The 22,425-nt window shown below is 40.5% G+C and overlaps 1 pseudogene; it reads right to left on the reverse strand.

Annotated features, from left to right (window-relative positions):
- Positions 1–22,425, reverse strand: part of LOC133631439 (dynein axonemal heavy chain 11-like) — a 184,463-nt pseudogene that overhangs the window by 134,625 nt on the left and 27,413 nt on the right.

The raw sequence follows: 22,425 nt of genomic DNA on the forward strand, positions 1-22,425 counted from the left end.
GTTTGATGCTGTTCTGTCTCCCTGCAATGTTTGATCCTGTTCTGTCTCCCTGTAATGTTTGACCCTGTTCTGTGTCCCTGTAATGTTTGATCCTGTACTGTCTCCCTGTAATGTTTGATCCTGTTCTGTCTCCCTGTAATGTTTGATCCTGTACTGTCTCCCTGTAATGTTTGATCCTGTTCTGTCTCCCTGTAATGTTTGATCCTGTTCTGTCTCCCTGTAAAGTTTGATCCTGTTCTGTCTCCCTGTAATGTTTGATCCTGTTCTGTCTCCCTGCAATGTTTGATCCTGTTCTGTCTCCCTGTAGTGTTTGATCCTGTTCTGTCTCCCTGCAATTTTTGATCCTGTACTGTCTCCCTTTAATGTTTGATCCTGTTCTGTTTCCCTGTAATGTTTGATCCTGTTCTGTCTCCCTGCAATGTTTGATCCTGTTCTGTCTCCCTGCAATGTTTGATCCTGTTCTGTCTCCCTGCAATGTTTGATCCTGTTCTGTCTCCCTGCAATGTTTGATCCTGTTCTGTCTCCCTGTAATGTTTGACCCTGTTCTGTGTCCCTGTAATGTTTGATCCTGTACTGTCTCCCTGTAATGTTTGATCCTGTTCTGTCTCCCTATAATGTTTGATCCTGTACAGTCTCCCTGTAATGTTTGATCCTGTTCTGTCTCCCTGTAATGTTTGATCCTGTTCTGTCTCCCTGCAATGTTTGATCCTGTACTGTCTCCCTGTAATGTTTGATCCTGTTCTGTCTCCCTGTAATGTTTGACCCTGTTCTGTCTCCCTGCAATGTTTGATCCTGTTCTGTCTCCCTGTAATGTTTGATCCTGTTCTGTCTCCCTGTAATGTTTGATCCTGTTCTGTCTCCCTGTAATGTTTGATCCTGTTCTGTCTCCCTGTAGTGTTTGATCCTGTTCTGTCTCCCTGCAATTTTTGATCCTGTACTGTCTCCCTTTAATGTTTGATCGTGTTCTGTTTCCCTGTAATGTTTGATCCTGTTCTGTATTCCTGTAATGTTTGATCCTGTTCTGTCTCCCTGCAATGTTTGATCCTGTTCTGTCTCCCTGCAATGTTTGATCCTGTTCTGTCTCCCTGTAATGTTTGACCCTGTTCTGTGTCCCTGTAATGTTTGATCCTGTACTGTCTCCCTGTAATGTTTGATCTTGTTCTGTCTCCCTATAATGTTTGATCCTGTACTGTCTCCCTGTAATGTTTGATCCTGTTCTGTCTCCCTGTAATGTTTGATCCTGTTCTGCCTCCCTGCAATGTTTGATCCTGTACTGTCTCCCTGTAATGTTTGATCCTGTTCTGTCTCCCTGTAATGTTTGAGCCTGTTCCGTCTCCCTGTAATGTTTGATCCTGTTATGTCTCCCTGTAATGCTTGACCCTGTACTGTCTCTCTGTAATGTTTGATCCTGTTCTGTCTTCCTGTAATGTTTGATCCTGTTCTGTCTCCCTGCAATGTTTGATCCTGTTCTGTCTCCCTGTAATTTTTGATCCTGTTCTGTCTCCCTGTAATGTTTGATCCTGTTCCGTCTCCCTGTAATGTTTGATCCTGGTATGTCTCCCTGTAATGCTTGACCCTGTACTGTGTCTCTGTAATGTTTGATCCTGTTCTGTCTTCCTGTAATGTTTGATCCTGTTCTGTCTCCCTGCAATGTTTGATCCTGTTCTGTCTCCCTGCAATGTTTGATCCTGTTCTGTCTCCCTGCAATGTTTGTCTGCTCTTGAATAGGGATTGTTTTGAAAATCTTAAATTTCCCTCTCGGGTTTATTTAAGTATTTCTGATTGTGATTCTTTGACCACCCCTGGTTTTGGATACTCTTTCTGGTATAGGGAAATGACATTGTTCCAGTGCAGGTTTTTACGTAAAGGAGCAGAAGTAAAACCTAAAATACATTGTTGTGCACTTACATTAAAGCCCATAAACTACGATGTTGAGATGAAGTCTGAAATGCATGAAAAGTAAGAGAATGTTCTTATTTTGCGGCTTGACACATAGTGTAATCTTAACTAGCATGTCTTTATATGACCTTTGTAGGCTTATTTCTAAGAAGAGCGTTGAGCATTGATCAGCAGTGAACATTTGCATGGTTAGAGTGCAGTACAAGCTGTAATCCATGGCAGCCCTCTCAGGGAATTGTTAAATCTGTAATTCCATGCTTCGCTATGCTTGCATGAGTGAACCAGCCAACGATTACAGCTTGCATATTGGCTCTATTGGTTTGTTTCTATAGGTTTAAATTAGGGCTGTCTAGTGATACATTTTTAATCTGATTAATCAAATGGATGGATGAATCACAGGTTGTTGTTACTCGCCCACATGTATAACATTTGCTGAAGAAAACACCCTGATATTTGGACACAAATACAATTTTGTTGTCAAGAGTGTAATCAAAGCACATTTTTAAACATTTGACTTAACTGCAAGTCATTCATTTGCTTCAAACTTGGGGACAGGAAGTATAATAAGAATCAAGAGCACATTTTGTAGATAAGGAAGTCTAATGTGTTTACTGTGGGAATAAACAAAGAGTTGTCTGTTGTGAGATGGGTCTTGTTGGTCCACCCTAGGCCACCGTAGGTCATTTTAATTCCACATACTTATATGCTAAAGGTCTTAAAGGCCTACTGAAATGAAATTTTCTTATTTAAACGGGGATAGCAGATCCATTCTATGTGTCATACTTGATCATTTCATGATATTGCCATATTTTTGCTGAAAGGATTTAGTAGAGAACATCGACGATAAAGTTCGCAACTTTTGGTCGCTGATAAAAAAAGCCTTGCCTGTACCGGAAGTAGCGTGACGTCACAGGTTGAAGAGCTCCTCACATTTCCCCATTGTTTACACCAGCAGCGAGAGGGATTCGGACCGATAAAGCGACGATTACCCCATTAATTTGAGCGAGGATGAAAGATTTGTGGATGAGGAAAGTGAGAGTGAAGGATTAGAGTGCAGTGCAGGACGCCAGGATGTATCTTTTTTCGCTCTGACCGTAACTTAGGTACAAGCTGGCTCATTGGATTCCACACTTTCTCCTTTTTCTATTGTGGATCACGGATTTGTATTTTAAACCACCTCGGATACTACATCCTCTTGAAAATGAGAGTCGAGAACGCGAAATGGACATTCACAGTGACTTTTATCTCCACGACAATACATCGATGAAGCACTTTAGCTACGGAGCTAACGTGATAGCATCGTGCTTAAATGCAGATACAAACAAAAGAAATAAGCCCCTGACTGGAAGGATAGACAGAAGATCAACATAATACTACCAAACTCTGGACCTGTAACCACATCGTTAATGCTGTACCGCCTGGCAAAGCCTAGCAATGCTGTTGCTAACGACGCCATTGAAGCTAACTTAGCTATGGGACCTCGACAGAGCTATGCTAAAAACATTAGCTATCCACCTACGCCAGCCAGCCCTCATCTGCTCATCAACACTCGTGCTCACCTGCGTTCCAGCGATCAACGGCGCGACGAAGGACTTCACCCGATCATCGATGCGGTCGGCGGCTAGCGTCGGATAGCGCGTCTGCTATCCAACTCAAAGTCCTCCTGGTTGTGTTGCTGCAGCCAACCGCTAATACACCGATCCCACCTACAGCTTTCTTCTTTGCAGTCTCCATTGTTCATTGAACAAATTGCAAAAGATTCACCAACACAGATGTCCAGAATACTGTGGAATTTTGCGATGAAAACAGAGCTGTTTGTATTGGATACAATGGTGCTAATACTTCCGCTTCAACCATTGACGTCACGCGCAAACGTCATCATACATAGACGTTTTCAACCGGAAGTTTCCCGGGAAATTTAAAATTGCACCTTACTAATCTAACCCGGCCGTATTGGCATGTGTTGCAATGTTAAGATTTCATCATTGATATATAAACTATCAGACTGCGTGGTCGCTAGTAGTGGCTTTCAGTAGGCCTTTAAGTGTTGTACGTGCATACAGATATTTTAAGTTATATATTTCTCTAAGGCTGTACATGAGCAGGTAATAGTTTGCTTTGTGCCTCATTTTAGCTGCGCACCAAATCACTGAATTTCAATATTCTGGATTTAATAAAGTGTTTGTATGTTCTCTATATCCCACATTGTGTATTATTCTAACTGACCTTTTTCGTAACACAGTTAGTGAATAAGTGTACTTTTGTAGTTATTTCTGCACAATAAGTCAGATATGTAACACTAGTGAGCAGTAGATCATATGAATTGATTTTTGGTCTAGAACATGTTTTGCTTTATTCATAATTGACGCGTTTCTTGCTACTTTGTTGTATATTTTTTACATGAGGTTTCCAGTTCATTTTATCCTCTATTATTACACACAAAAATTGGATTTATTTGACCCTTCCAATGTCTACTCCGTCTATTTGTATTTGACTTTCACTTCGTTCCATTATTTTAGTTTTGCTATGAGTCAAAGATAGTCTGTTTTTGTCAAACCATCTCTGTAATGTGTTCATCCATCCATCCATTTTCTGCCGCTTGTCCCTTTCGGGGTGGCGGGGGGTGCTGGAGCCTATCTCAGCTGCATTCGGGCGGAAGGCGAGGTACACCCTGGACAAGTCGCCACCTCATCACAGGGCCAACACAGACAGACAACATTTTATTCTGTTATTATTAGTATTATCTTCTGTGTGTTCTCTCCTGAACAAAACACAGTTGTGTCATCTGCAAATAATACTAACTTTAAGTCTTTTGTAACTTTACAAATGTCGTTTATATATCAAGATTAAACAATTTTGGTCCCAGTATTGATCCCTGGGGCTATTTTAAACATGTTGTGCGCCGATGATAAGAAAGTTTGTCGCAGCAATACCAACAAATGACCTCAGTTTCATCCAAAGCTCCATCGGAGTTTGTTTTGAAGTGAAATTGTCCGCCTCTCATCACTCATCTTTGCACCGTCTAACAACAAAAGCAAACTTCTGGGTTTACGTGCGGTCACAACAAATGGTGTGATCCACTTATGATAACAATATGAGTTAAGAATGACAGTCCTAGCATAGATGAAGGTTTCTATTCCAAGTAGAGTAGGTCTATGTGTCTGGTGGAGGAGCATCCCTCGGGTGTCTCCACTCTCTATCTGAGCTGACAGCGAGAGCATGACTGCCCATCTCTTCCTCTGACCTCAAGCCCAATGTCAGCTGCGCTCCACAGGGATGCTGGGATGGGGGCCAGAAAAAGAGATTGTTGAAGAACAGGGAGTACAAGAGGAGCAGGAAAGGGAAGCGGTGGTGAGACAAGAGGGTAAAAAAAGAGAGAGAGAGAGAGGCTGAGGGACCGCAGGCTCCCAAGAATACAAATGAGAAGAAGAGTGATGAAGGTGTGCAAGGAGAATAAATGCAGCGCTGCTGATGGATCCAAATGCAGCGAGAAACAGGGTCATTGCTGACTAATGTAAACAGGAGGAAAGTGAAGTGAAAGTAATATTCTGCTCCAGTGTGGCATAGCAAAGCAGGCGCTAAACTACTTTTATGTTTTTTTACACCTGAAGTGTCCGCCTCCCCTCCTCCTCCTTCTATTCTTTCTCAATGTTGCCATGACGACACATGGCTTGATCATCCGAGTGAGGCTCTTCAGTCTTCGGCCCTGTTCCCTCTTTGCACGCACCTCCATCTCGCTGGTCCTCATCCCCTCGCTCGCAGCCGTGGGAGAAATTGCAAGTGCACGAGCCTCTCTCGTCTACATGCACCGACATGACTAAGGCTGAAACGACGCGTCGACGTAGTCGACGTCATCGGTTACGTAAATACGTCGACGCTTTTTTTGTGCGTCGACGCGTCGCATATTTACGTCACACTACCGTCATGGCGAAGCGCAAAGCAGACGATCAAAGCAGACGATGCGAGTGAGGGGGAAAAAGCACGCCAAAAGTGGTCAAAAGTGTGGGAGTATTTCAATAAACGGCCTAATAATGTTGTTGTATGCACAGTGTGTCGAGCGGGAATGGCCTATCATAGCAGCACAACGGCTATGAACGAACATTTGAAAAGAAAACCATCAACTAGTCAATCGTCCGCGTGAGCATACGTTGTCATCATTACACAAAAACATGAATGTGTCATTTGTATCTGCTAGGGGTGTAACGGTACGTGTTTTGTATTGAACCGTTTCGGTACGGGGCTTTCGGTTCGGTACGGGGGTGTACCGAACGAGTTTCTAAGCTAAAGCTAACTTTAGCTGCTAAAGTCTTAACAAGCTGCTTCGCTCCTCTGCCTCTGTCTCAGCACGCAGCATTGTCCCACCCACACAACCATCTGATTGGTACACACGCAGCATTGTCCCACCCACACAACCATCTGATTGGTACACACGAAGCATTACCAGCCAATCAGCAGTGCGTATTCAGAGCGCATGTAGTCAGCGCTTCAGCGTGGAGCAGATAGGTGTTTAGCAGGTGAGCATCAGGCAGCGGACTCTCCCCAAATGATAATAAACACCTCCCAGTCAACTACTAGTAACATCACTATGAGCCCGTTGACCTTCTAGAAATATAAACTGCAGCTCAGCTCGCTCGCAGTCCTGGCTTGAGGTGAAGGCTAATTAGCTCTCAGTTCCAGCCACATCGACCCCTTCTGAGCGTAGACATGCTAACCTTTCTTCATTACAACTGTTAGTCACTCACTGGAATGAGTAGAATTGGTTATTGTGTACTGTGTTGGACTGGATGTTTATTTTGCACATTTTAAAAGCAATACTTAATGTTTACAGTGCTCCAGAATATTTAGATTGGCACTTTTTTGTATTGGATGTTTATCTTTATTTTTGCACATTTTAGCAAATAAGCAATACTTTCACTTTTGTTGAAATGTTTACACTGTTGTTACAGAATATTTCGTTTTGCACTTTTTTGTATTGGATGTTTATCTTTATTTTTGCACATTTTAAAGCAAAATAAGCAATACTTTTACTTTTGAAATGCTTATACTATTGCAGAATATTAAGATTTGCACTGGATGTTGACTTTTATATTTGCACATTAAAAAGCAAATAAGCTACTTTTAATTTTGTTAAATGTTAAAAGTTTTAAATGTGTACATTGTTACAGAATATTTAGTCATGTTGTTGTCAATGTTGACTGAGTGGCCATACTTCTTTTTTTTTGTAAGTAAAAGCCATGCCTTTTGGAAAAACGGGCCTACATTTATTTTTTCATCTTCATTTTGAATAAAAAAATAATCGGTAAAAGGAAAAATAATCTATAAATTAATCGAAAAAAAAATCTATAGATTAACCGATTAATCGAAAAAAAAAAAATCTATAGATTAATCGAAAAAAAAAAAAATCTATAGATTAATCGATAGAAAAATAATCGTTAGCTGCAGCCTTAGACATGACCATCTCACAGACCTTCTTGGTGCCTCCTTTTCATTCTCCCCTTCATAGAAAAGAGCAGATTGGTGTCTCAGTGAAGCACCTGATCACTAACACGTGCAGATATCAGACAGGCAGGAACAATATTTGTCACCAATGAAATCCATCATTCCATGGCTAAATTACCTATATGGGTACGGTTTTAGATATGGACCACATGGTTCAATGCTTAGTGTTGCATTCAGGGGCGTGGTCCTATTACTCATGAGTGGATAGAACCAAACCAATGATGGACAATGAGAGATTATCGTCATCAACAGTCATGATCTCATGACAGTTATTATCAGTTTCTTGTATTTCGTAACATTTCCTATCCAGGGCTCTTATTTTTCATTGCACTTCCACTCTGCTGCGCTGAAAGCTCACCTGTCCCTGTTTGGCAATCAAGACACACCTGTCCCTAGTTGCCAATCAGGATGTTTTGTGTTGCTCTGCATTGTGCTTCCTACTCTTGTTTACCCAGCTGCACATCTTTGTTTTTGTTTACCTGTGTTTCTTCATAAAAAGGGCTTTTTTCATGTACTTGCCTACCGTCTCTGCATCCCGGGGTTCGGACAAACACCAACTCTAACAATCAGCATTGAATCTCAATCAAAGCGAAAACCACCGCAGCTACTGTCTATTTGGCTGATGTGAAAACGTTCAACAATATTCAAAATGTAAAAATAAGCAAAATAAACTACAACCTGAACAGTTTAGATGAAATTTACAATGCTCCCAAATACATCAACTGGACAGGATCCAGATAAAGCATGGTTTGTCATTACACATTCAAGTGTTGCACACACATTGAAAACATTTTAATTTCGATGTTAAAAGGGATATACCAAGGTATTTTGCATTGCTATCAAATGTACAATCTGGATTTGAACCAGATACGACCTGGTTCAAGAGTACATCTTAAGACGGCATAAGCACAGGCAATACTATCACATTTTGATAGGATTCGAACTAGAACATATTTCCTTTACATTGCTGTCAAATGTCCAATCTAGATCAGATCCGGATAAAACTTGGTTTGAAATAACAACTCACTAATTGATTCCGATCTTTGGGGTGATGATTTGAGATTATATATATATATATATATATATATATATATATATATATATATATATATATATATATATATATATATATATACACAGTGTTTCCCACACATTCATTTATTTGTGGCAGCCCGCAACGAAAGAATTACGTCCGCCACAAATAAAAAATAAAATAAATAAAAAAAAAATTTTTTGTTCTGTCCAGCTTCTCAAGCAAATCATGTAGTTGATGTAGATGCCCATATAGGCTGTTCAGATTTACTTTACAAAAGAGAAGTGTAGGATACTTCTCTTGTTGCCTTATTTGTATTTGACCACTACTGTTTTCTGTTTATTTGTTACTGACTGTGGCAGGACACCTCTGCCTCTGTTTCACTTTATGTTGCTGGTAAATAATATGGTTGTAGTAGTAGGCTAAAGTTAAATTATTTAGTATGCACTAATTAAAGGGGCGGAGCCTTAAGAGACATTTTAGCTTTTATATTTTATAAGATATTTTTTGTAAGAACCACAATTAATAAATATATTTCAGTGAATAACTTATTGTTCAAATCTGTATATAAATATGTACATAAAGTGTTGTAATTATATTGTAAAATGGATGGATGGATGGACGTTTAAAACAAAACTGTTATTATTAATTAGTTAGTATACATTTTTTGAGCCTTTTTAGAGAAAATCATATCATTGTAGTAAATTATGCAAATTACTCGATTATGTCATGGTGACCACGCCCATAGCCACGCCCCCACCACCACAGGTATCTTGGCAGTTTATGGGAAACACTGATATATATATATATGTGAGTAAAGGCCAAAAGTTTGGACACACCTTCTCATTCAATGTGTTTTCCATATGTTCATGACTATTTACATTGTAGATTGTCACATCAAAACTATGAATGAACACATGTGGAGTTATGTACTTAACAACAAAAAGGTGAAATAACTGAAAACATGTTTTATATTCTAGTTTCTTCAAAATAGCCACCTTTTGCCCTGATTACTGCTTTGCACACTCTTGGCATTCTCTCCATGAGCTTCAAGCACACCTGTGAAGTGAAACCCATTTCAGGTGACTACCTCTTGAAGCTCATGGAGAGAATGCCGAGAGTGTGCAAAGCAGTAATCAGAGCAAAGGGTGGCTATTTTGAAGAAACTAGAATACAAAACATGTTTATTTCACCTTTTGTTGTTAAGTACATAACTCCACATGTGTTCATTCATAGTTTTGATGGGACAATCTACAATGTAAATAGTCATGAAAATAAAGAAAACACATTGAATGAGAAGGTGTGTCCAAACTTTTGGCCTGTACTATAATTATATTCATTTTAATAATTTTTTGAAAAGTATGATTTGATTCAGAATCGAATAAGAATCACGATTTGGATGAGAATCAATGTTTTTAAAGCACCCCCTCGTATACACACATAGAACATTATGGTCTGTCTGGTTGAATTTGACAGAGATGTAAGCATCTGAGCAGACTTGAACTTTAACAGCCACATTAGGTCAATAACACTAACAATGTGGGACCAATGTGGACCAGATCTGGAGAGATAGTGCGTACCACAGACTCTGGCATGTCATGTATGTGCTGGTGCAGAGTCCAGATGTCTGGCATGTCATGTATGTGCTGGTGCAGAGTCCAGATGTCTGGCATGTCATGTGTGTGCTGGTGCAGAGTCCAGATGTCTGGCATGCCATGTGTGTGCTGGTGCAGAGTCCAGATGTCTGGCATGTCATGTATGTGCTGGTGCAGAGTCCAGATGTCTGGCATGTCATGTATGTGCTGGTGCAGAGTCCAGATGTCTGGCATGTCATGTATGTGCTGGTGCAGAGTCCAGATGTCTGGCATGTCATGCGTGTGCTGGTGCAGAGTCCAGATGTCTGGCATGTCATGTGTGTGCTGGTGCAGAGTCCAGATGTCTGGCATGTCATGTATGTGCTGGTGCAGAGTCCAGATGTCTGGCATGTCATGTATGTGCTGGTGCAGAGTCCAGATGTCTGGCATGTCATGTATGTGCTGGTGGAGAGTTCAGATGTCTGGCATGTCATGTATGTGCTGGTGCAGAGTCCAGATGTCTGGCATGTCATGTATGTGCTGGTGCAGAGTCCAGATGTCTGGCATGTCATGTATGTGCTGGTGCAGAGTCCAGATGTCTGGCATGTCATGTGTGTGCTGGTGCAGAGTCCAGATGGTGCTGACCAGCCCTTCCTCCCAGGGTAGATGAAGTAAATGGAGCGATTACTGTAATGACCGACACACACATCTGTCTCATGGCTCAACATGGCCGCCAGCTCTTTTGCATACGCACCCACCCACACCCACCCACACACACACACACACACACAGAAACAACTTCCAGGACCTGCTCAGAACCATGTGACCATTTTAACGAGGGGTTAATTCCATCAATGTGAATATTAGGGAAGCCACACTTTTGGCCCCCACAAGTCAAAGTGCATTCATCCAGATGAACATACTACTCCTCATAAGATCCAACACTCCTCCCATGAAAAGGACGTCCCGCAGGTTGCTTAAATGTAACTTAGGTAATGGGTTTCATTATGTAAAGCGCTTTGAGTCACTAGAGAAAAGCTCTATATACAACACCCCAAAAGCAGTGAAGTTGTCAGGTTTTGTAAATGGTAAATAAAAAGAGAATACAACAAATCCTTTTCAACTTATATTCAATTGAATAGACTGCAAAGACAAGATACTTAATGGGAGACAAGTCTGGACTACATGCAGGCCAGTCTAGTACCTGCACTCTGTTACTATGAAGCCACGCTGTTGTAACACGTGTCTTGGCATTGTCTTGCTGAAATAAGCAGGGGCGTCCATGATAACGTTGCTTGGATGGCAACATATGTTGCTCCAAAAGCTGTATGTACCTTTCAGCATTAATGGTGCCTTCACAGATGTGTAAGTTACCCATGTCTTGGGCACTAATACACCCCCATACACTTTTACACTTTCACCCTAGAACAGTCCAGATGGTTCTTTTCCTCTTTGGTCCACAGTTTCCAAAAACAATTTGGAAATGTGGACTCGTCAGACCACAGAACACTTTGCACCAGTCCATCTTAGATGAGCTCAGGCCCAGTGAAGCGTTTCTGGGTGTTGTTAATAAATGGCTTTGGCTTTGCATAGTAGAGTTTTAACTTGCACTTACAGATGTAGCGACCAACTGTAGTTACTGACAGTGGTTTTCTGAAGTCTTCCTGAGCCCATGTGGTGATATCCTTTACACACTGATGTCGCTTTTTGATACAAGGATCCAAGGTCACGGGCCTTGCCGCTTACGTGCAGTGATTTCTCCAGATTCTCTGAACCTTTTGATGATATTACGGGGCGTAGATGTTGAAATCCCTAGATTCCTTGCAATAGCTGGTTGAGAAATGTTGTTCTTAAACAACTTGCTCAGGTATTTGTTGACAAAGTGGTGACCCTCGCCCCGTCCTTGTTTGTGAACGACTGAGCATTTCATGGAAGCTGCTTTTATACCCAATCATGGCACCCACCTGTTCCCAATTAGCCTGTTCCCCTGTTGGATGTTCCAAATAAGTCTTTTATGAGCATTCTTCAACTTTCTCAAGTCTTTTTTGCCACTTGTGCCAGCTTTTTTGAAACATGTTGCAGTCTATTCAATTGAATATAAGTTGAAAAGGATTTGTTGTATTCTCTTTTTATTTACCATTTACACAACGTGACAACTTCACTGCTTTTGGGGTTTGTAAACATAATTCTCTGTCTTCCATGTACTGTAAAATCAGGCAGATTTGGAACAGAGATTCTAGGCAGTTGTCAAACTAAGATTCCCAATGTCACCCTTGCCTCCCCATCATTCTCTCTGGCTTCACTCTGTCTGTCTGTCTGACACCTGCTTCTCTGATAGTTTTCTCCTACGATACGTCAAGAGACGGGAACAATTCACACCAACCGCGAGGGACAGGCTGGGGCAAAGACTCACCAGCGCGGTGGTCTTTATCAGACCACTCCTTTGTACTGCAAAGGTCTCTCCCTCTCCACTGGCTGGACGCACTGATGTCTGACCGGCAGCATTGAAGACCTGCTTGGAAGAAGATAGATTGGGAGGAACCAACACCAAGAGAATATACCTGTATATATACATTTATTGTACTGTGTACTTGCTTTTAAGTGAAATACCATGTGGCTGTTTACTCAGGATCCTTAATAAGCTTTACTCATTTCCCCAAAGCACATATTCATGTACGTCCTGTAGATGGAGCTATTTATCTGCCAAGCCACACATCCTCCCATTTTATTTGGAGGGGAGGGGCGGCATTGGAAGTTCTTCCCATGCCTCATCCTGTTTTTCTGCTTGTGGTTATGAGCTCTGGGGAGATGTGCATCATGCATGCTCCTTGTCTATGGCTGAATTGGATTTGGCACAACAGCACTGCGGGAATAGAGTTAACACAATAATATACACACATATAATAAGCGCTGCACAAACCGAGCCAGGCGAGAGATTCGGATTCTGATATATACGCTGAGGATTGTGTTTGACCTTGAGGGAAAGTATTGGTTTTATAGATTTGCCATCCGCTGCTGACTATCAAGGACACAAAACAACGAATTAAGAGATCATACCAGGGTCAGAGAAGAGAAATAAAGACAATGATATCATCACAATTTCACTTTAAGACTTGAACTTGGAAAAGGATGCCTCACCTGAAAGTCATTTGAAACCCAGCTTGTTTTAATTGAGGGCCACAAGGCAATTACGGCCGCTTAGAACAGTGAGTATATACCGTATTTTCCGCACTATAAGGCGCACCGGATTATAAGGCGCACCTTCAATGAATGGCATATTTCAAAACTTTGTTCATATATAAAGGCGCACCGGATTATAAGGCGCACCTACGTCAACAAAACAGTCAGATTTATTAATAGATTACAAACCAGCGTTCTGACAACTCTGTTCACTCCCAAACTGAATAAACAGCTGATTTACTTATGTTACATAAATCAAACGTTAGTGCAATCACAATATAGTAACACTCCAAATAGTGCAGAGCAATAACAATATATCAATAACTCAACGTTGCTCAAACGTTAATGTCACACAAACACAACACACAAAATAAACATGTAAAGCTCACTTTATGAAGTTATTCCTCATTCACGAATCCCTCGAATTCTTCTTCTTCAGTTTCCGAATTAAACAGTGGGCGAATACGCCATCCAAAATGGCCGGCTCCGTCTCGTGGAAGTCGTCATTAATGGAGTCAGTGTCGCTACTGTTGTCCAGCAGTTCAGTGACAATTCCTGCCTTCCTGAAAGCTCGGACCACAGTTGAGACTGATATATCAGCCCAGGCATTTACCATCCACTGGCAGATAGTGGCGTATAGGGTTGGGTATCGTTTGAATTTGAACGATTCCGATTCTTTGTTTCGATTCCGATTCCTGACAATTCTCGATTCCGATTCTTTTAAGAGGCAGGGTCAAAAAAAGTTTAGGATATTTTAAATGAGCTAGCTAACCTACAGTCTTTCTGAATGAAATAGTCTGACATTCTCCATCAATTTTAATTCTATTAACTTTTTATGAACTTTACTATAAATTCCTCACAGGGCTGTTTTCAACTAGAATATAAATATCAAATCTATGAACTTGAATATAAATATTATAAATTATGAATACATTTTCCCAGGGGTACACTTTCCTCAAGAGAGCTTTATTTTGAAAACCTCATGAAAACACATTTACACATAAGTGTATGATGCTGCAGGAAACCTCATTAAAACACATTTACACACACAAGTGTATGATGCTGCAGGAAACCTCATGAAAACACATTTACACATAAGTGTATGATGCTGCAGGAAACCTCATGAAAACACATTTACACATAAGTGTATGATGCTGCAGGAAACCTCATGAAAACACATTTACACACACAAGTGTATGATGCTGCAGGAAACCTCATGAAAACACATTTACACATAAGTGTATGATGCTGCAGGAAACCTCATGAAAACACATTTACACACACAAGTGTATGATGCTGCAGGTACTTAAACATGTTACCGTGCTCCCACTGATGGGCTAACCTGGTGCAGAAAAGCAAATAAACAATAAGAAACAACTTGCAAAACCCAGTCCAGATTAGCAGCAGGTACAGTATAAAATCAGAGACAGTTCTTGTTTAGGAAAATGACCATATCCGCCTTCTCAGGCAGGATGCGTGAGCGTTCTGGACAGATAGTGTCTCCTGCTGTGGAAAATACACGTTCGCTGGGTGTGGAAGAAGCTTGAACGCATAAATAGGAGAAAGCGAGATCTGACAGCAAAGGATAAGTCTTTTGTTGGTTCCACCGGACCACCACCATGCAGCAGGGTCGTCAGACATAAGTATCGGTGGAACGTCCTGGTACATCTGCAGCTCTCTCTCCACTCGTTTCTTGATGGACATGGAGCTCTGTTATTTTTTTTTTTTTTTGTAAAGTAAAGCCACACTTTCGACCGCCGACGCCCGCTATCCATGCTTGAGCTTGACTGACTCGCTCGGCTATGCTAACACTTCCGGCGGTGGGCGCTTCTTCGTTGGTGTTCAGCGGCTTCTTCTTCCGGTTTGGCGGACATATTTTTTTCCGGTCGGCTGACTGGGTATCGAAAATAGGAATCGAAATTTAAACTTTTGAACAATTCCGGGAGAATCGGAAAGTTAGTCCCGGTTCCAATCGATACTCGATACTCGATACCCAACCCTAGTGGCGTATGTCGTCCGGCGCTGTCTCCGTCTTGGTGAACGTGTGTTCGCCTTCTCTTATTCACTGTTCCCACGCAGTTAGCAGTCTAGCTTCCAATGCCCTGTTGACACCAATATCTAGCGGCTGGAGGTTTTTTGTCAATCCACCCGGAATGACAACGAGTATTGAATTAAGCACGTAAGCGTCTCTCTTAATGTGATGTTATGAGCTATGAATATAACAACTACACTACCCAGCATGCAACGGGAGTGAGGAGCATGCGCGGTAGCCCTGAGAAGCGTTGTTGTATGTCGCCAAGACTCGCCATGCTGGCAGTTAGAATGTGGTTATGAGCACGCTGTGAGTAAAAGTTGAGAACTCAGCCAACACGCCACGTCTGCATTATTTATAATTAGACAGACAACACACTTAATAGGAGCCATTTTGGGGTCTTTACATAAACACACAAATGGAAATGAAACGTCATATATCCCAGCATGCAACGCACGCTTCTTCTTCTACGATGGCGGCTGTTTACCATAGTTGCGAGACCTAAACTTTATGAAAATGAAGTTTGTTGTGGCTCAATATTTGTCCATATATAAGGCGCACCGGATTATAAGGCGCACTGTCAGCTTTTGACAAAATTGGAGGTTTTTAGGTGTGCCTTATAGTGCAGAAAATACGGTAAATTTAAACATAGCATTGTTACACAATTTACATAGGCAACCATTTTTAAATATTATATTTTGTGTTAACAGATTTATGGATTATTTGCTTTGAAATCGTGACAAGCAGATATTTAAATAGAGATTTAATTTTGATAGTATTATAGTAGCGTCTTATAATACGGAATTCACTGTAATTATTTCAAGCCTTTCACAGGCCACGTAAATGACGTGGCGGTCCGAATTAAGTGATGTTGCATACAACATAAAATGACGTGGAGGGCCGCATAAAAAATGTGGCAGGCCCATAGTATAATCACACAAACACTGAATGATGTGGCGGGCCACATAAAATAACATGGTAAACCAGATCTGGTCCTCCGGGACTTAAGTTAGACACCTGTGGGCTATGCAATACAATCCTCTGGTCTATACCCTACATTTTCTGTGGTTACTTCAATGAACTAAAATATTGCCATCATTTCATTGAAATATGTCTGAGAAAAAAAGCAGCAAATTAGCCACACTAATAACTATACTACCATGTATTTGATACGGCTACGATGTCTGGCTTTGATTGGCCCCCACAGAGCTGGCTGGGTCATTACATATACAAGAGCCGCTAATGAAGGTAGGCAGAGGAGAAATGATAGTTTCACCCTGATTAGAAAAAGCCAGAGAGAAATGAGGCAGATTACCTGTCATTTTGGTGCCATCCATTTGCAATTAGTTTAATGTAGCATATATAGGTTAACTGTGGTTTGATCCGCTTCCACTCTTAGTGTACGGAATGTCATTTAAATGAGTGTGGAGGCTTTAACTGGTAGCTGAGCACAATGTATGCCAAAGGAAGGATTGACTGGTCAGGACAACTGGGATTTTAACTACTGCTCTCATGCACAATGATCATCTACAAAGTCCACAGCAGGGGGTTGTTGGCACATTCTTAACGCAATATCACCAATTGGGGAAATGTTTACCTCACTAGACACAGAACAATATCAAAAAAATATGCATACATCCATGCCAATTCCACTTTTTTATTAATACATATATATATATATATAAATCAGTGTTTCCCATAAACTGCCAAGATACCTGTGGCGGTGGGGGCGTGGCTATGGGCGTGGTCACCATGACATCATCGAGTAATTTGCATAATTTACTACAATGATATGATTTTCTCTAAAAAGGCTCAAAAAATGTATACTTACTAATTAATAATAACAGTTTTGTTTTAAACGTCCATCCATCCATCCATTTTACAATATAATTACAACACTTTATGTACATATTTATATACAGATTTGAACAATAAGTTATTCACTGAAATATATTTATTAATTGTGGTTCTTACAAAAAATATATCTTATAAAATATAAAAGCTAAAATGTCTCAAAGCTCTGCCCCTTTCATTAGTGCATACTAAATAATTTTACATAAGCCTACTACTACAACCATATTATTTACCAGCAACATAAAGTGAAACAGAGGCAGAGGTGTCCTGCCACAGTCAGTAACAAATAAACAGAAAACAATAGTGGTGGTAGATAGACACAGAGCTTCATCAAACATCTGATCCACTGAACAAAGAGCTCCAAAAATCTTGAACTTTAGACTGCCATCAGTTTTACTCCCTACACTTAACCATGTGTTTCCTACTGCCTGCAGACTTTGCACCCTTTGTTATATACACATGTTGTGTTTCTAAAATAAATACATTTAATAAAGTCAAATACAAATAAGGCAACAAGAGAAGTATCCTACACTTCTCTTTTGTAAAGTAAATCTGAACAGCCGATATGGGCATCTACATCAACTATATGATTTGCCTGAGAAGCTGGAGAGGACAAAAAAAAAATTGTTTTTATTTTTTTTATTTTAAAATTGTATTTATTTATTTATTTATTTTTTATTTGTGGCGGACGTAATTCTTTCGTGGCGGGCCGCCACAAATAAATGAATGTGTGGGAAACCAATATATATATATATATATATATATATATATATATATATATATATATATATATATATATATATATATATATATATATATATATATATATATATATATATATATATATATATATATATATATATATATATATATATATATATATATTTTTTTTTTTTTTCTATTGGCCAACAGCAGACTCCCTATTAAAGGCCTACTGAAATGAATTTTTTTTATTTAAACGGGGATAGCAGATCCATTCTATGTGTCATACTTGATCATTTCGCGATATTGCCATATTTTTGCTGAAAGGATTTAGTATAGAACAACGCCGATAAAATTCGCAACTTTTGGTCTCTGATTAAAAAAAAGCCTTGCCCCTACCGGAATTAGCGTGACGTAGTCAGTTGTTCGCTTCCTCATATTTTCCTATTGTTTTCAACGCAGCTAGAGCGATTCGGACCGAGAAAGCGACGATTACCCCATTAATTTGAGCGAGGATGAAAGATTCGTGGATGAGGAACGTTAGAGTGACGGACTAGAATGCAGTGCAAAACATATCTTTTTTCGCTCTGACCGTAAAGTCGAGAACGCGAAATGGACATTCACAGTGACTTTTATCTCCACGACAATACATCGACGAAGCTCTTTAGCTACTGAGCTAACGTGATAGCATCTGGCTCAAATGCAGATAGAAACAAATAAATAAATTCCTGACTTGAAGGATAGACAGAAGATCAACAATACTATTAAACCATGGACATGTAAATACACGGTTAATAATTCTCAGCCTAAGCTTAACAATGCTGTTGCTAACGACGCTGAAGCTAACTTAGCAACTTAGCAACCGGACCTCACAGAGCTATGCTAAAAACATTAGCGCTCCACCTACACCAGCCAGCCCTCATCTGCTCATCAACACCCGTGCTCACCTGCGTTCCAGCGATCGACGGCGCGACGAAGGACTTCACCCGATCACAGATGCGGTTGGCGGCTAGCGTTGGCTAGCGCGTCTGCTATCCAAGTAAGTCCTCCTGGTTGTGTTGCTACAGCCAGCCGCTAATACACCGATCCCACCTACAACTTTCTTCTTTGCAGTCTCCATTGTTCATTAAACAAATTGCAAAAGATTCACCAACACAGATGTCCAGAATACTGTGGAATTTTGAGATGAAAACAGAGCTTTTTGTATTGGCTTCAATGGGCTACCGATACTTCTGTTTCACTGGCTACGTCACGAGCACACATCATCATCCAAAGGCGTTTTCAACCGGAAATTTAAAATGTCACTTTATAAGTTAACCCGGCCGTATTGGCATGTGTTATAATGTTAAGATTTCATCATTGATATATAAACTATCAGACTGCGTGGTCGCTAGTAGTGGCTTTCAGTAGGCCTTTGAGGTTGGTGCATGTATTTTTACTGTCAGAATTCATGGTATAGATCAATAATATTGTTTATTATCTTGTGCTTGGAGGCAAAATACACCTCGTCGGTAACCTGACTCTGGTCAGATCCTTGTAGTTGGCTGAGCTCCACACAAGGGCCTGGGACTTCTCGATAGGAGATGCATTTCAGAAGGCGGGGCCTTGTAAAAAAATCATTGTATGTGATTGGATAAAGCACTTGTCCGTTATCGTGAATGACGGTTTGAATCAAACAGTCGCTTCTGCAATACGTCACATCTATGAAATCCCGCCCGGCGATCCTGATTGGTTCATTATTTTTTGCTATCTGGAAGGAGTTTGCAATGCCCTTGATCCCAGATCCTTGTGTGGAGCTCAGCCAACTACAAGGGTCTGGCCAGAGTCAGGTTACCTCGCCGGGGCTTCAAATAAAACAAAGGTCATTTGCATACGATGCAACGGTTAATTCTCATATCGTCCAAGCACAACAAAATAAAACAACATTTTGAGGAAGCCGCTAGCTAGCAGGCGAGGTATACCTGCAGCAATGTTCTCCACAAAAGTACCACAGATAAGTTAAGTAACGCTTTAGTAGCAACTTCATTAAAATTGATGGTTTAAAAAATTTTTTGCGTTTCACAGCAGTAGTGCAAAGGCCCCATTGCTCAAATAACTTTTTCAAACTAATACAAAGGCTAACATTTGACCATTGCTGTAGAGCCAACGAGTGATCCATGCAGGAAAGTCAGAGGATTCTGGGGCCATCTTGATATTTGTTTTATTTATTTTGAATAAATATATTATATTGGCTTTAACCAACTCATGTAAAGTATGCTAAGAAGTTATATATATATATATATATATATATATATATATATATATATATATATATATATATATATATATATATATATTTAAATAAAAACAGCCTGCATGTCAGCGTTGTGTTGAGGTGACAAGGCATATTATCATTAAGATTGTTCTAGTTGTTGACTTTTTTTAATCTTTACTTTTGCTACTGTTTCTTTTTTTTGTTTTGTTTAATTTGTTTGTGAATGTGCCGCGGACTAATTGAACGTGGACTTCAGCCACACTCCGCTCTTCATCAACGGCACAGCAGTGGAGATGGTAAGCAGCACCAAGTTCCTGGGGGTGCAGATAACTGACAATATGACCTGGTCCCTACACACGGCTGCTACAGATGATTACATTCCTGGGAGTGCAGATAACTGATAATATGACCTGGTCCCTACACACGGCTGCTACAGATGATTACATTCCTGGGAGTGCAGATAACTGACAATATGACCTGGTCCCTACACACGGCTGCTACAGATGATTACACATGCAAGACTAACTATTTGGGCCTTGACAGTTGCTGACACGGCTTTAAAAGTCCACTTACAGCGTATTATCACACTTTTTTGTTTACACAACATGTGAAACATGGGAACGTCAAGGCAGCATTTATATACTGATTGAAATTGAGATGCATAAAAAGACACAAACAAATAGATTAGCCATCGATCATAGGTAAGCTTTGATCGGTGTGTGAGAGCACGCCGCGGCCGATCGATGACTTTAATTCAGCCTCGAGTGTGTGTTTGCACGACTTGGGCTGAGACCGTGCACACCCTGATGCAGCGGACACACACACACACACACACACCGTACACACAAATGCAGACACACCGTACACACACATGCAGACACACCACACACACACACTGTACACACACATGCAGACACACCGCACACACACACCGTACACACACACACGCAGACACACAGAAGGAGAAAAGGCAGCACATACACAGCAACCTGATTAGGGTGAGCCACAGGGATTAGTCCTAATGACAAACAAACTCAGCGGGTGCTCCGGCACCTCAGCTTCGCAGATGAAATATAGATTTTCCTCCGTCCCAAAAGCTGATGGGTATTAGGTGAAGGCATGTGTGTGTAATCTTCTTCTCCAGATTGTTTTCCATGGAGGGAATAGCATGTAAGTGATTGGGCCCTGCTTTGTTTCTGTTAAAGACCCCAATCCCAGGGGAAATAGAGGGTTAAATAACTGTGTGTTTTTATGTCTCTTTTAAAGGTACGTTTGTCCTGACGGATAAATAGAATTGCGGTCCCGCGGGAGAGTCTTTGTTATTGTTTTAGCTAATGACAAGTCTCACACGATTACTCCAAATATCACTAATGAGGTGTGTCTATGCGAGTGTGCAGCACCCAATACTTCATTTTGACTTAATTAAATATTTTACCCCTTGGAGAATTTGCCACAAGCGTTGGCCCATTTGTTACATTGCATTATGCATGTAGGCACTTTCATACAGTTTAATCAGCAGTCATTATTATCATATAAGGCGTTGTGTTCAAAGGACTATAGTAGCCTACTTTTATAGGTAAAAATAGGGCAAGAAATAGGCTTGTGGAAGAACATGCAGTAGAAAAGTGCACCAATGAGTCATGTTCTGCTAGGGCTGGGCGATATATGGAATATACTGGACATATCGCGGGTTTGTCTCTGTGCGATGCAGAAAATGACTACCGTATTTTTCGGACTATAAGTCGCAGTTTTTTTTCATAGTTTGGCCGGGGGTGCGACTTAAACTCAGGAGTGACTTATGTGTGAAATGATTAACACATTAGCGTAAAATATCAAATAATATTATTGATCTCATTCACGTTAGCGATTAGGAGTGACAGATTGTTTGGTAAACGTATAGCATGTTCTATGTGTTATAGTTATTTGAATGACTCTTACCATAATGTTACGTTAACATACCAGGCACGTTCTTAGTTGGTTATTTATGCCTCATATAACGTACACTTATTCAGCCTGTTGTTCACTATTCTTTAGACATTTTAAATTGCCTTTCAAATGTCTATTCTTGCTGTTGGCTTTTATCAAATACATTTCCCCCAAAAATGCGACTTATACTCCAGTGCGACTTATATGTTTTTTTTCTTTCTTTATTATGCATTTTTGGCCGGTGCGACTTATACTCCGAAAAATACGGTATATGGTGGTATTGGAGTATACGTTCTCACACAGTTGCTTTTAGCTGCAGGCATTACACTACAGGCTCTTCTCCATACTTGCCAACCTTGAGACCTCCAATATCGGGAGGTGGGGGGGTAGGGGGTGGGGGGGGCGTGGTTATTTACAGCTAGAATTCACCAACTCGAGTATTTCATATATATATATATATATATATATATAT

This window comes from Entelurus aequoreus, linkage group LG16 (genome assembly GCF_033978785.1).
Source record: "Entelurus aequoreus isolate RoL-2023_Sb linkage group LG16, RoL_Eaeq_v1.1, whole genome shotgun sequence".
Lineage (NCBI taxonomy): Eukaryota > Metazoa > Chordata > Actinopteri > Syngnathiformes > Syngnathidae > Entelurus > Entelurus aequoreus.